Raw genomic sequence first — 16,310 nt, 5'->3', positions numbered from 1 at the left:
CGATTCTCTTCAAACATACCAAATATTGAAACAATTCGGGGAAGGCACGCTTTACGTACTCAAAGTTCTGTGTTTTCCTATGTGGGAGTGGGTATATGATTGCTTCATTTGTCGTGAGAGGAAGGGATGTGGCCTCACCTGGTCTAATACGGGTCTGTAAAAACTAAGCCATGCGGAGCAGACACCGTGAACCTGGATAGGCTCCCAACCGATGGCAATGGAAAGTACTACGAAAGATAGCGAAGCACCATGGGAATGCGAAAGCTTGCGAGGCTACACTGCCAAAGATGGTAATGATCCGAGAAATCAAACGCAAGGAAGCGGAACAGCTTGTAACCCCCGTGATTCCCATACTGGCCGCATCTTCGATAATGGCCGCAAAACCTATAAGACATCCATGGTGGGCAATGTTTCATTCCGCTCTCCACCAGGGTCTATTTTCACGATTTCCCTCGTGCCTCCAGTGGTGAGTGAGAGAAAGAGATCTGAATAAAGCTGCTTCCTCCCATAAGAATGCTAGCATGGAGGCAGGAAAAAAGAGGACGTATGGGGAAGCAACAGTCTCAAAGCAAACTATGGTAATGTAATTTGAATCTGGTAAAATTTTAAAACGAAAATTTACCATGCTACGGACGAGGTGAGTCTACTATCGACAAATTGCTACGCATCGCATCACCGTACAAGTTTGTACTGGCCCGTCAAGCGGAAACACATCTCGGCAACACTGAGAGCCACATGACTACACTCAAGAAGGTCGAAGTTGGGAAGTCAAGTATGGAGCCAAGGCCAAGATTGATCTACTGCGAAGACCGCAATCAACAAAGGACTCTGCTGAAAAGGTAGGGATCAGTAGGAGTATTTCTGCGGTCAGCAAATCGGTTGTCAGGAAGGCGGTAGATCTCAGTAGCGGAGGTGCTAAATGGTATCTGCGCTATATATCGCCAGGAGACCCGCCGTTAACTATGCTAATGCGGTAAACAGCATTCGACTGACCACACTGTCAAAAGTGTTTCCGGATCAAATACTCACTCGTAAGGAGCAGGAAATAATTGAGGACCCCATCGTTATGCAGATATGCGAGGAGCTCTTTTTCACCGCCATACACTTTCGATCAGTTCTAATACTAGTAAATTGCGCGACAGAGGACACAGCAGCCTAAGCCTTAGAAAAATAGTCCCTAATTGTCAGGATCGAAGCGACGGAAACTGCCGACGGTCTACCTTCCCAAAACAGGAGGATGGGGAAATTTCTGCGCCTCCTCATAACTCAAAACATAGATCTCCGCACACAGTTGTGCAGAGGGAGGGAGAAACCACGGGAGGATACTTCGGAGGACACATCAGGTAGAAAGCCTACCGAGGTCTTCGACAAAACAGCGGAGGCCATAGAAAACGAAAGATCAGGACCGATCAGGGAAGTAGACCTGGTGCCCGCAGAAAACGAGAAGTAGGACAACCAAGATATAGACTTTCCAGGGACAAGTCGAACAGCGGGCGACATATCGGCGGAGGAGGGTTATACTCTGACAGTGGACAAGAGCTCCAAGCACTAATGGAGCAAATGATTGGTACTAAAAGAGCCTAGGTAAACTTCCACCTTGCAAAGTTGCACCTGCATTGATTGCGAAGGCAATTTTCAAAGATAAAGTTCTAATAGTGCTGGCTCAAGAGCCCTAGACGTACTCTGGGCAGATTTTCGGTCTCCAAGGAGGAAGAATGGAACTGGTTTCGGATTGTTCTTATGAAAAATTAATAGCTTGCATCATTTTTGAACGAAACTTAATATATGCATCTCCTTTAGAGTTTATAACTAGGGACTTCGTGGCTATTCAAGTCTCATTGGAAGCAGTGAAGAAGAACTGGAAAGACAGCTGTGTTTTCAGGATACTTCGTTAGACTGACCCAGTTTTGTGAGAGAAAGGCGCTACCACTTCTCCCCAGCTGCAATGCCAAAGCCCACCATTAAGACCTGGGAAAGCAGCGACATCAATCGAAGTAGTCAGTACCCTCTTAAATTTATCGTTAGTAACAAGTTAGAAATACATACGATAGGGAATGCGCCATCATTCGTGACAAGCACCAGACGGTTGACACAAGACATAAATCTCGACAACACTCTGATGAGCGGTTTGATCGTGTCATTAAAAGACGTACCTTGGTGAGACAGAAACCTAGCTAGAATGAGAACGGAGGTCCGAAAAACCTTTAACCGAGCAAAACACAGCGGCCAGCTAAAGCTGCTCTGAGGACGTTCAGAATTGTGACCAGGGAAGCAAAACGAAACAACTTCAGGGAGGCATTGCCTTCTGTCTATCTGAAAAAGCAAGATAGAATTTACTGACAATGAGGAGGACAGGGTATATCTGCTTTTCAGAACTCATTTTCAAGGTTCTGCCGTCCGCAAAAGGCAATGTCATTCTTCCTGACAACCTAACAACTGATAAAAGCGGGTAAATGGTGAATTGGGAACTAGCGGAAAAAGCAAAGCTAGGGTACCTTGAAACCACTGAAATTACCCAAAATAGATGGCGTTTTTCCATACACTACTCCAGTGGCAGCATGGCCTTGGGATACATGTATATCAAGGGCTTGGAGGCGGGCAAGAGTGGTCTTTACTCCAAAAGCGGGTCAAAAGGATCCATTTCACTCTCTCCCTTTCATTCGTACTAAAAACAGTGGAAAAGGTTTTAGACAAATATATTATAACTAACATTCTAATGCGCAACCACCTTCATATATTCATGTTAACACAGCTACAGCGTAGGACAGTCAACTACAACTGCTCCGTGCTAGTCGGCGGACGTAGTACTGAAAGCCATTTGCTTCTATCGCACGGTTTGAATTTTTGAACATCAAAGAAGCATTTGATAACATCGCAGGCAGAGCTACGAGATGTTCCGATCCGCAAGCGAGTAGGCAAATGGAAGTAAAGACAGGTACAAATTCTGTTGTCATGAACATTTTTCAGTGTTGTATATCTGTTAATGCGAAGTAAGGTAGCTGACGAACTCCTAGAACACTAAGGTTACGCTGATGACAATGTTTTAATATATAGAGGTAAATATGAGAATGCCCTATATGACAGAACCCAAACTAGACAACGAAGTGTCAACAATTGGTGCAGGAAAACAGAGCCCCGCACAAATCCAGCCCAGACCAATATAGTTCCAGTTACCAGCAAGCGCAAGTTTGATGACCTGAGAGTTATTAGATTACATAGCATTGAGGTGAAATGAGTAATAGGAGCCCAATATTCGGAAATAACACTAGATCAGAAACTACCCTCGAAGACACATGTCGGGAAACCACAAAGGAACTGCCATTAAAAGATGGGGTTGTACTCCGAACATGTTGCACTAGAAATAAATTGCAAAGGTAAGGCCAATGATTTCCAACACAACAGTTAGGAAATCACACGAACTTCATAGACTAGCCTGCATATGGCTACCTTGAGGTCCTTCTTGGATTGATTCCTCTCCATCTGCACATATAGATGCAGGCAAGGAGGGCACTATACAAAATGTTCGAAAGTGTCAGGTCGCCGCCTGAACGGCGGAACTACAGCGGGCGCGTGTGGGATTCACACCCACTAAAAACCACCCCCGGTCTCTCCAGCCCCAGCCCCGCGGGACCACCATTGAGGTGTTACTTCGCGGGGTAGGTTTGCTCTTAGGCACTCATCCTTCTCCTATTTGCAGCTTTCCTCCTTCAGCAACTCCTCCTGCATTTGGATGATTGCGGAGCCAACCGCAAGCCACTTCTCCTCGGACTCCAGTATCTCAGTAACCAAGCTCTCCGGGGTCCCGCTCCTGCCCAGCACCTGGTTTAAGCTCCTTCTCTCCATCGCAAATCATGGGCAGTGAAACATCACATGCTCTGGATCCTCCGGTATGCCATCGCATCTGGGACAGTTCGGAAAATCATCCAACCCAAAGCGGTGCAGATACTGCCTGTAGCAACCACCGTGTCCCGTGAGGAACTGGGTAATGTGGTAGTTGGTCTCCCCATGTTTTCGCTCAAGCCACACCGTAATGTTGGGAATGAGCCTGTGCGTCCACCGACCTTTCGCAGACTCGTCCCATCTGCGTTGCCAGAGATCAAGCGACTCTGACTTTGCCGCACTTCTACGCTGTGCATGCTCCTCCATATGTCTTGCATTGTACAGGACACTCATTTCTTTGGCCAGAATGTCAACCGGGATCATGCCTGCCACCACCAATACTGCCTTATCTGATGTGGTTCTAAAAGCACTGCAAACCCTCAAAGCCATCCGCCGGTAAACCGAGTTCACCTGCTTCCGTCTCTGAGAGTTTGCAAGCGCCTCTGCCCACACAGGCGACGAGTAGAGCAGGATGGAGCGCACCACTCCGGCTAGCCCCAACCTCCGGCAATGTTTCGGCCCACCAATATTTGGCAACATTTTTGCAAGTGCCGTGGTGGCACTGGCTGCCTTTTGGCATGCATACTCTAGGTGTTCCCTAAAACTCAATTTGGTGTCAATTATTACCCCCAGGTATTTGATAGCCGACTTTGATACGACCGTATGTCCACATGATCAACAGGTACACTATAACCAGTAAAAGGGGCACAATAGTTCTTCAAGGACGCGGTGCGACTTTCCCTTAACAGAATAATAATAATAATAATGTCCACCGACCTCCACTTTTACAGTGGTTATTTTTCCTGCGTTTCGTTATTAAGACCGCTTCCGTTTTCGCGTCCGCCAAGGTCAGCCCGGCCTTTTCTAGCCAGGTCTTTACCGCTCTCACTGTTTCTGTTGCGTAAACCTCCACATCTTCTGGGTGTTTTGCTGCAACAACCACAGCTAGGTCATCAGCAAAGCCGACAATCGTAGTCCCCTCTGGGGCGGGAAGAGCAAGCACCCCATTATACATGATATTCCACAACAGGGGACCAAGTACCGATCCCTGTGGTACCCCGGCTGTGACAATGTACTCTTTGGGGCCCTCATCCGTCCCGTACCAGAGAGTCCTCTCTGAGAGGTAGTTTTCCACCAAATTCGCTAAGTATCCGGGGACACCTATGTCAGCCAACGCCCCTTTAATTCTATTCCAGTTGGCCGAATTGAATGCGTTTTTGACATCCAACGCCACCACGGCACAGCAGCCGCCAGAAATCAGTGCACCTTTTGCCAGGTTTACCACCATGCCAATTGCGTCCACCGTAGAGTGGGCGCGTCGGAAACCAAACTGGCGTTCCGACAAACCATTGCTGGCTTCGACGATGGGCAGGAGTCTGTTGTAGATGACTCTCTCCATCATCTTCCCCATTGTATCCAACAGGCAGATAGGACGGTACGACGCTGGGTTTCCAGGTGGCTTGCCAGGCTTCAGAAGCAACACCAACTTTTGCTTTTTCCACTGGGCAGGGAATATTCCTTCTTTTAGGCACGCCTCAAAGGTGTTGGCGAAAAGGTCGGGCCTAGTCTTCACTGCCAGTTTCAAAGCTCGGTTGGGGATGCCATCCAACCCTGGGGCCTTGTTGTCACCGAACCTACCACATATTTCCCGCAGCTCCTCCACAGTTACATGCGGTATTATGTCGTCATTTAGCTGGACAAAAATTTGCCTTCCCCTATTTTCGTGGTGAGGGAACAGAGTGGTAACAATCTGTTTCAGGAGGCGCGGACAGGTCACCTGGGGTGATTTACGCAGCCTTTTCATCACCACTCTGTAAGCCTCGCCCCAAGGGTTTATGTCGGCATGGTCGCACAGCTGTTTGAAGCAGTCCTTTTTGCTCCTCCGAATGGCTTCCTTTAGGCGGCCACGCAATTGGTTGTGTGCCTCCTCTCGACCGTCGCCACCGGGTTTTTCCCTGAGCCTCTGGCAAAGCCTCCTTGCCCGAAAACATGCGGCTCGCAAACTTGCGATTTCGTTGTTCCACCAGTAGTTGGGTTGCCTACTGGGGAGCAATCGTCTTCTGGGCATAGTAGCATCGCATGCTTCCGTCATCCATCGAGTGATCTGGGTGGCTTTCTCTCCAGCCGTACCATTCAGGGATATGTCGGATTTGAGCAGCGCGGAAAACGTGTCCCCCTCGAAAGCTTTCACTGTCCAGCCAAGCATACCACCCGCCATTCTGCGAAAACTCTTTTTCGAGCTCGATCCGCCCTTGATCTCCATGCAGATTGCCTGGTGGTCGCTGTGAGTATAGTCCTCACTGACATGCCACTCACGTATGTCAGGTCCACTATAGACCCCAGGCCCCTTCCCCGGAAAGTGTACGAAGACCCAACATTCGCCAGTACCACGTCCAGCTCCGCGAATGCTTCGAGGAGAACACGTCCCCTGACATTAGTTACCCGGCTGCCCCATTCAAGAGCCCACGCATTGAAATCGCCTCCTATTATGATCGACCAACGTCCTCTTGCATCCAAAACAAGAGCAACAAGCATCCGCTCATACTCGACGAGTGTAGCGCTGGGTGGAGCATAGCAGCTGTAGATGTGGATGCCCTTCACCTTCGCTCTGATGAAGCCCCCCTCCGGGTGCTCCATTATTTCCTGGAAGGCTTGTTCTCCACAAGTCCACAGCGCTGCTTGGCCCATTTGGTCTTTGACCCAAACGCTACCACCGCGGTTTCGGTATGGTTCACTTAGTATGGCCACATCGATGTTTTTCTCGCGGATGGTTTGCGCGAGTAGATCCTGCGCCGCCTCGCAGTGGTTGAGGTTGATTTGTATCAACCTCATCTGCGATTTGTGCTAAGGGCTCTCCTGTATTCCGGGCACCTGCTGCTGCCCGCAATGTGCCGATGGTCCACACCCTCCTTTCCTTTGCACAGTAGACAATTTGGGTCAGCTCCGCAGTCCTTGCTGATGTGGCCTTCCACTCCGCATCTCCTGCATTGCTTTGACCTGTCATTTGGGTTAGTACATGACTTCGCAATGTGACCAAAGCCAAGGCATCTAAAGCACCGTTTTCACGCCACCTGTTCCCTAAGGCGACACATAACCCAGCCTATTCTCACTCTCCCTGCTGCTAACAGTTTGAGTGCGCTCTTCACTGGTAGGCTGATGATGGCGGTTTGTGTTCCGCCATAGGCTTTCCTTAGCGTTTTCACCACTGACTCTTATAGTCCGGCAAGATCGAACTGTTTCTCCAACGCTTTGCGAACCTCCTCCTTCGTCGTGATTTCATCTATATCTTTGCACATTATAGTGATCTCCGGCCTGCTAGCTTTTATGTTGGCTTCCTGCCCTAAAGTCTTCCCGATTTGGCTTAAGAATTTGTCCGCGGTTACATCCTTGGATTTCTTAAGTTCCAACATAAGATCTCCCTTCTGCGACCGTCTAATACGGCTGACGTTGTCTCCCAAATTGGCGAGTTCAGGGTCTGCCTTCACTTTCCTGAGAATGTCGGCGTATGACCCTTCGCCTCGTTTGGAAATGAAAATCACCTCCGGTCTAATCTTCCTCCGATAATTTCTTTTCCGCGGTTCTACCTTCCTCCAAGCTTCCGCATCCGCCTTTGAAGGTTCGATCCCTTTTCTCGAGGTAGCCACTGCAGTATTTTCACTGGTAGCTTCAGACGTACTTTTCATGAACTCCGCCTTTTTGGGAGTTGAGTCTTTTTTTCTTTTCGGGGTTTGCTGGCCTGTTGAGTCATTCAGCTTCTCGCGCAGCCTCTTTCCCGGTCTCTCCCCTTTTGTGTTTTGAACCGGCGTTACTTGAGTTGCCTGGTTCACTTTTCCAATCGGCGACTTCCCTACTCGTTCATCCTGGGCCTTGCCGTACGTCAAACGGATGCCTCTTATCATGGCCCTTATATTTTGGTGAATGTTCCTGCGCTCCTTTATAAACTCACACAGCTCCATGATCTTTTTACCGAGGGCAGTAAAGGCAGCTCCAGACTGATCATTGCCCAAAACATCGCTCGGGTGAATCGGCGTCAGTGATTCTTCCTCATCGAAGACTCCCGCTATACGCTTACCGCTGGGGGTAGCGATCGTGGGGGTTTGTGCCCGTGTGGGAGGGGATCTGCGAAAAATCGAGCTCCTTCTGAACGGATCCATCACTGGAGCCAGTTCAAGTTCCTCCCGTACGCTTGTAACATTAGATGCCACAGTAGCCAAGGTTCCCACTACTGAGGCTCTGCGGTCGTTGGATATCGACGGCCGGGAGCCCGCTTGCTCACTCCCAAAAACCGCCGGCACTGGGTTTCCGAAGCCCTGCACCGTAACTTCATTCTTCTTCTGCTCCTCCATGTTTGGTTTTATTTCTGGGTATCCTTCCCATAGCCAATTTTTATCCACGGGTGGGCGTTTACTTCCCACCTACCCGGCCTGCGCATAAATATGCCCATACACGCACATCTCCGGATGCGTGCATGTGCATGGTCATGACACATTCGCCGAGCATTCAATTATCCGCACGAAGGGACGCGCCTGATGGGAGATTTGGCAATTCCACACAGGAAAACGTACCTTGTATCATTGGGTAAGCACACTAGCATATTCCAGGCAAATGGAATTGCCTTCAAAAGTAATCATGCTCAATTACATCTGAATACTCTAGGTTCCAGCCCACATTGGGTTAGAATACAATCAGTCATCGGACGAGCTGGCCAGGAAAGGAGCAGGGAGGCCATTGCATGGTTCAGAGGAATCTTGTAGAGTCGGAAATAGGTTCATGGTTACTACGCAAAAAACCAAAAAGGAACGGCTGAGGGAACTTACTAGAAATAGAAGAGTCCAGGATACTTATAAGGGGGTACGAACTCAAGCACTCGGTAGATTGTTTAAATGTCGTCAAGAAGAGGTTCTGCATCATGATAGGAATACTCATTGGTCACTGCAGGCTAAACTATCTACGGACACTGTCTATAAATTCTGTGAGGCGAATAATAAAACCTCCTCACACGTCCTGAGACAGTGTCCGACACTTGTGCCAAGTAGGTTGTTGGCATCTGTACCTTATAACTAGATGACAGGTTGAAGCACTTGGAAGTAAAAAAATACTTAATAAAGTCCTTGTCGGTTATAGACTCAAACGGCATACTATAATTAATAGGTATACTATAAGCGTCCGGCGGGAATGCCTGTGAAAAGAAACTACTGGAGCCTGGACCTAAGTAAAGATTTTCACTTTGAACTAGTCCCTCTGTAGTTCGCCGATAAGGCTAACTTAAAGTCGCTCCATCAGACAATTCCAGTTATTATTTCTGCCAGTCGCAGAAGGTGCCCCATAATGAACATCGAATTGAATAGGGTAAAGTATGTCTAATAGGGGACACCCGGCCTTTAAAGAAAAACAGGAGACATTATTTGCTTGCAAGGTGAACGCAAACTGGGATACGCTTTTACACGCTTTATATTACATATAAAACATACGCTTAAGTGAAAAAACATAAAGGGTGGTCAAAGCAATCTCTAGTATACTGAAACCTCATTCCTGCCTGAAATCACTGGAGATCAAGCGAAATTGCCACACGCTAGCATCACCACCTTGACAACTTTAAAGTGACCGCCAATCATTTCGAGGAAGCCGACCAACTTTTGGTTGTGAGGTCAGGCCAAAGAGCGAATCTTCGGGGTGCTGGAGGTGACGATGCGCAATCTCACCGCTCTACAGACCGCTAGTCTTAACAGCAAAGAATACTGCCTAACTGCCGTTTGTATTATCCCGTTGATATCAGCAACCCGCCCAGTCATTATATCATATTTGACGCACATGCGGATGTCATATTCTTAAGTGAATGGGTTTCAGGATTAGTCGAAACTAGAGCTATCAGAGTGGTTTGGTTTTAGAGTTTGCGCGGAAAACAATAAACGACGGTCAGCAGTGTAGGGAGGATCGATCGCGGGAAAGCTGCAACACCAGGATTTCAATAGTGGGCAGAATGTCGGTTGAAACCACGTTTCTTGATCGAACGGAATCTATGAAGTTCCTCTTATCGAAAGACAGCCGGTTCATAAACGATATGCATATTCTCAAGTGGATGCTCCATTACGGGTAGCTTCTGGTACGTGACGAAATCCCGAAGGCAGCACTCAATGAAATAACAGAAAAACTGAGAAAGCCATATCCGAATATAAATTCATTTTGGGCGCATTTACCGATACCGAGGTAGACTTTGTAGTGATTTGTTACACGGCTGAAGTGGAGAAGGGATCATCATGGTGATTAAAAGGAAGCAAGAGGGGCAAGAGGTCTTAGAGGCTGCCAAGTGACTTATCTACAAGTAATCCACGGCCTCTGAAGAGGATTCACAGCGAAAGTTAGTAAAGTTGGACTAGTTACTAACAATAGGGAGTGATTGACTAAGTAATCTTCGCTGATAGCTTCAAAGAATCTACACGCTATTTGTCTTTGTTAGGTGTCATTAGATTCGGCAATAATGTAGGAGAGCAGGCAGGAAACTACCTTAATGGATTCCCTAGGGTATAACACAACGTACCTATTTCGATCTGACTGATGCAAATTATGATACTCTTCTTATTTTTACCTAGCTACCTAGCTTTTTGCATTAATTCAGAGACCTTATAACGTAATTCTGTTTCCACAAGAGTCGTTAATTTTCAAAACACCCCGAATACATTTTCGTCTTTTCGAACAATATGCATAGAGCCGTGGCCATACTTACGACAAATCGTCCGAACTCCGGAATTTACTGCACTTGACTTACCTGAAACGAAAGAGGAAATTTTAACGAATTAATTACTATCTCAATATATTTAAAAACAAATTTCTTTAGAAGGGTACAAATGGGGCAAGAAGTTAGCATTAGCTTGTTAATGTGTGGCCGGACATGGGGTACGGCTACCTGTTCTGGACGCCGAGCCAGTTCGTCATCTGTAATAGTATCGGGCCAGTTCACTCCGGCATTCGAGTGACAGCTAATGTCACTTTCCACGTACTACTGACATATAACAACGCAAAACAAACACTGCCCAGAACAATTCCAATTTGATCTTGTTGCAGAGATAACTGCATTTCCAGATTTTAGAAGAGCAGCGAAAATGGATGTAGCGCTGTTGATGCGTCGAGGGATATGGTTAAGAACCGTAGTGGCTAGCTGGTCGGCATAGTGGATAAAGAGGCGACCCTTAACATCTTTCCAAGAACCATCAAAAGATTTGCGATAACATCCAAATTCCTTGCTGATGCGATGTACACTTCTGAAATCATTGCTTTCTGCAGTGTCTTCAGCTTTCCAGACCAGCGCAATAACAAATTGCCTTGTGTTGCCTGGCGCCCACTGCCCTGAACTTTCTGAGATCGATCGAATGCTTTACAACTCGTAGCGGCCAGTAGCGATCCGTTTCCACGATCCGCAGTCGATCTGGCTGGTAAAAACGCCCTGCAGGACTACTTGCGTAGCATGCGTAACGAAAACATTTTTGATGGCGGCCTAATGTTCATCAATATTCTCAGGCGGGTTGCTCAGTGAATCTGCCGTCAGAAAGTGGTGTCGGTTGAAACCCAACTGACGTCATGGCAAATCTGCGCTCGAAAAATATGTCGCTAATGACAAGGCAGTGGAAGTTGCAGAAATCCACAAACCTCCTACCATTATCGTTACGATTGCTAAGATTGTATTTCCCCATCACATGTCCGAACAAGGGGGCAAAATGGGCCCTAACACAATTTTGGTATTCAGATCGCCCATCACGACCACAATATCACCTTTGAATCACGTGACTAATCTCTGTGGAGCACTGTACAATTGCAATGCTTCTTAACTTGACCAGGAATGTTGAAGCCAGCCCTCCCAGAGAGTGCGCCTTGCGGTAGCCGTCATAAACAACTCGACAGCGGATTCGCGTCACATTTTCCAGAGTACAAAGGACATTGTAATTAGTGTGGCAAGAGGGAGGGGAGTATACTCCAGAATGTCACCATTTCACTTCACTTAGGCCCAGAATGTCCACCTTATATTGTTGCAATTCTCGCTTGAGTTGGGGAAAATGATCATTTTGAGGACCCGCGCTATCGCTATTGACGAGCATGCGAGCAGCCGAAGGCTACTGCTATGAGGTCAGCCTCTATCCGAGGCCTTGTTGACGTTTTCGTAGCACCGAAGTTTTAAGATCTTCAGGTTGCTAGCTCGCAAATTTCTATTCCCTTCAGTCGCCTCTCACGTAGGGAACACTTTAAATGTATTTTAGTTTATTCTATATCTCCATTTGAGAACGCTGTCTATGTTTTGATGAGAATTATGTTTTCTAGTGAGGGGTTTTCCAAGCTCCTGGCCGGAAGCCTATTAATGAAGCGACTGCATTCTTTATTGAGGCCAAGACATTACACCTCTTTAAACTGAAGAGCTGGGACCCTAGATACTGATGTAGTGGAGAAGACGATGGTGGCTATTTGACAGGAATTCACTAGTCAGTGACGGAGTAGTCAGTTTACGAATAAGCCTAAGGGAAGGTCGTCTTGAAGATAAAGTTAAAGTGGGCAGCGAATACGCCACACGATCTGGAATTTGTTGACCTTTGGCTGGTGTTTGCCTCAAAGGACGTTCAATATTTCCCCACCAGTAGATTGGTAGTGTAAACTCAGATGGACGATATTTAACTAGCATTTTTGTGGCTTTAAGAGGTCCCTTCGAAATGAGTTTCAAAAAAACTCACAGTGGTGGGTAAATGAATGCGAGCCTTAAAGAACAGTGACTGTATATATGGAAGGAGTCATGATGGGAAGCAACTTACAGAAGTTTTGCTTGCAAATTATAAAATTGGTTGAGACGCTGGAGAACGGAAAAAGAGGCGGAGACTACAGTGAGGCACGTCACAAGACAGAAACGGATGGACGATAAAAAGAGAGTATGAATAAAAGTGGTCAAGAAAGGGATGGCGAAGAGAAGCAAAAATCCCGCTATCTCGATAATTGGTAAAGGCAAAATATCCTATGCGGATATACAGCACTGAGTCAAAATTGACCTAAAATTGAAAAAAGTCCAAAATTACTCCAAATGAGAATCTCCAACTCAGCAAAACAGGGGCAAAATCAGCTCAGTTAAAAAAGAACATCGGCGTAGCTCTGCGCGTGAATGCTGATGTTAGAGACCTAACCCACCAAGCCATCATAGTCGAGGTAATTCGGTTGCAGTTCGGAATCGAGGTGTCAACATTCTTGGACATAATATCTTCACAGAAAGTATACCGCAGCACACAAACTGCGGCACTCACCCTTCCACCAGAAAGTCCGAAAACGACTTTGGAAGCAGGAAGGATAAAAATAGGCTAGATTGTTGGCCGTATCCGCGAAGATGATTAAAATGTGCTCCAAATACTTGTAGTTGGGACACTAGGCCAAAGACGGGAAAAATGACGATCGTTCCAAAGTATGGAGAAGATGCAGGGTTGAAGGCCACATAGCGAAAAACTGCAACAAAAAACGTCTTCAATGTGCTGGCCAAGAAATTACCAGAAGTAGTGCATGGATTCTCGACAAGAGAAAAAAAGCCAAAATGTCAGTTGCGACTAAAAAACGTTAGAAAAAGAGTGAGCAGAGGGTTTCGTCCAAGGTAAAATAAGCGGCATAAACTTTTATAGTTGCTACGCAAGATCAAGTTGCAACAATGGCGTTCAACAGTCACTCTCTGTGTTTGGACAAATTAGATACGAGCTGCAAAAGGCGATGAAAGAAAATAAAAGCGGGAGCTGAAAATACCTTTGCAGTGCACCTGAAATCAATAGTGGAGACACTGTCCCAACAGAGATCAAACACCGTGATTCAACGACTAAAAGAGCGATTTGATTAGTAAGAGGGTTACTAGAATTATAGACAAAGAAGGTCCAATATTTCCCAGGATGGTTAATAATAGATGGCTGGCAATTAAGGATTAGTAAGTGTGTATGAAAATAAGCAACAGGAAAGTGCCCGGATCGGGTAGCATTCAGAACAAAGTAGTGAAAGCTGCCATTCACGCGAGATCAGACAATTAAATCAAACAAAAATGCAAAAATGCAAACAAATGTCCCTTAAAAATGGAAGCAGCAATGTTTGGTTTTGTTACCGAAAGGATACAAACAACCTCGACATTAATTCTCATATTGTCCAATATGCCTTCTGGATACGAAGAGAAAAGAGCTCTATCTGATATGCAGTTTGGATTAGAGACATGGGTATACGTCGCCTGTATGGAGTCGCCCAATCTTCCATTAAGGGCATTCCTTCGTGCGGATAAGGGAACGCTCAGCGGTGTATTATGGGGATACGCATATGCTTGGGAAATCTTGCACCAGCGGTTTTTGGGAGTAGACAAGCGGGTTCCCGGATGTGGAAACCTAGAAAAAGGAGGCATCTTGGAAAATGGGAAACCAGCGGAAAATACAACCGGAGGTTATCACCATCACCAGACATGGTGAAGAGTCTTGCGCTAACATTTTCCCAGAAAGCAAGCGACAGTAACGTGATGCTTTGACTACCTTGGCTTAGGTCACTTATTAAAGGCATCCACCAGGTGGAATGACGGATCGAAGCAATGCATCAATTAGCAAAGACTGGGCAGCTGACCCAAATACCTACTACCAAAGAGAAGGACGCTGTAAACCATGGGTACATTGCCCTCGGTACATTGTAATCAACCCTAACCACGCAAATCATCTACGAGAAAGACATCGATATGGATATAATTGGTGAGCAATATTGAAATTACGATGATGGCATTTAGATCAAAGATCAAATGAGTCAAAAAGCGCTATGGTCTTGCGGAGAATAGGAAATAATGGTGCATCTCGAGCATGGACTACTCAGAGCAAAAGTAAAAGGAATGCACATATACATATAAATGCTACACTGCTCCCTGAGCTACACTTGCCGAGTATGAACAGGTGTTGAGTGCTCTAGTTTTGGATACGAGAGGACGTTACCCGAAAATCTTAGTAGTGCGATTTTAACGCGAGGGCTCTTGAATGGGAGAGCCGGACAACGTATGCAAGAGGACGTGCTCCCCTCGAAGCATTAGGAGTTGGATGTGGTACTCGCCTTATTCACTGACATAGGTGAGCACCAGGTTAGCTGGAAGAGTCGCTTAATAATGCAGTAACTACAAGGCAATCTGCATGGAAATCAAGGACAAATCGTGCTCGAGAGAAGGCTGTGGCAGAATGCCAGGTGGACAGCGAGAGCGTTTTAGGGCGGACACGTTTTTTGCGACACCGAAACGCGATATTTCCCTGGATGGTCCGGCCAGTGAAAAAGCCATCCAATGACGGTGATGGAAGCATGTGTTGCTGCTATACCCAGAAGGCAACTGCTCCCCAGTAAGCAACCCAACTACTGGTGGAACAACGAAATCACACCCTTGCGAGTCGCATATTTGAGAGTAAGAAGGCTTCACCAGAGGCTAAGAGGAAGTCCTGTAGCGAATATCGAGAGACACACAAACAACTGCGAGGCCCTTCGGAGGAGTAAAAAGACTTGCTTCAAACAGTTGTGCGACCATGTGGATATAACTCTTCGTAGAGGGTCTTAGAGGGAGGTAATGAAAATGTTGCAGAGGTCACCTGAGGTAACTGACCCGTGGCTTAGTTCAACAGTCGAGTGATACCTTCAGTAACCTAGTTGGAACTGCGGAAAATATATGATAGGATTGACGAGAAGAAGGTCCCAGGTTTGGATGACATTCCCAATGGAGTTTTTGAAGTTAGCAGTGAAGAATCTGTTCACCAATATCTTCAAGACATTGCTAAAAGAAAGAAGGAATATTCCTTGTTTAGTGAAAAGAGCAAAAGTTGGTATTATTTTCCAACCCCAATTAGCCATTTGTAAATCCAGCAGCACATCGCCCGATCTGTTGGATGAGGTGGGGAAAATGATTGAGAGAATCATTGAGAGAAAGCAGCTATCGTATACGTTTCGGCGTCCAAAAATGCTTCGACTGACAAAGGTGTTCCTGGTTATTTGGTCAGTCTGGTTGAGAGTTATCTCTCAGAGAAGACTATCTAGAACGAGACGCATGGGCGTCCCAAAACATAGAAAGAGGAACACTGTGAAGCTGGAAGTGATGACTGATGTCAAACTCAGCATCTGCTTTACACAGCGCCTATGTGGCCGGAGGTATTTGCAAATTTTCGGAGAAGGAAGCAGGCTTACCGGCTGATTGCTTTGAAGGTTTGCAGCGCTTTTCGGGCCACATCAGATGAACCAGTACTGGTAGTGCGCGCATAATACCAATCGAAATTGCGAAAGAAAAGAGTTTGGTGTGCCAAGCAAGATTTATGGAGGGCATATTGAACAGAGGAATTCGCAGTACCAGCGTCGTATGATCTCTGACAACGCAGATAGGGTCGCTGGATGCACAGGCTCATTAGGGTTTGGCTTGACTGAGTAGATTATCACGG

The 16,310-nt window shown here is 46.6% G+C and overlaps 1 protein-coding gene across 3 annotated transcripts in view; it reads right to left on the bottom strand.

The window, feature by feature from the left end:
* The window catches only part of LOC119658037 (calmodulin-A-like), a 498,102-nt gene that overhangs the window by 368,044 nt on the left and 113,748 nt on the right, over positions 1 to 16,310 (bottom strand). The window lies entirely within an intron of this gene.

This window comes from Hermetia illucens, chromosome 5, assembly GCF_905115235.1.
Source record: "Hermetia illucens chromosome 5, iHerIll2.2.curated.20191125, whole genome shotgun sequence".
NCBI classification, from domain to species: Eukaryota; Metazoa; Arthropoda; class Insecta; order Diptera; family Stratiomyidae; genus Hermetia; species Hermetia illucens.
This window is presented reverse-complemented; position numbering and strand designations above follow the sequence as displayed.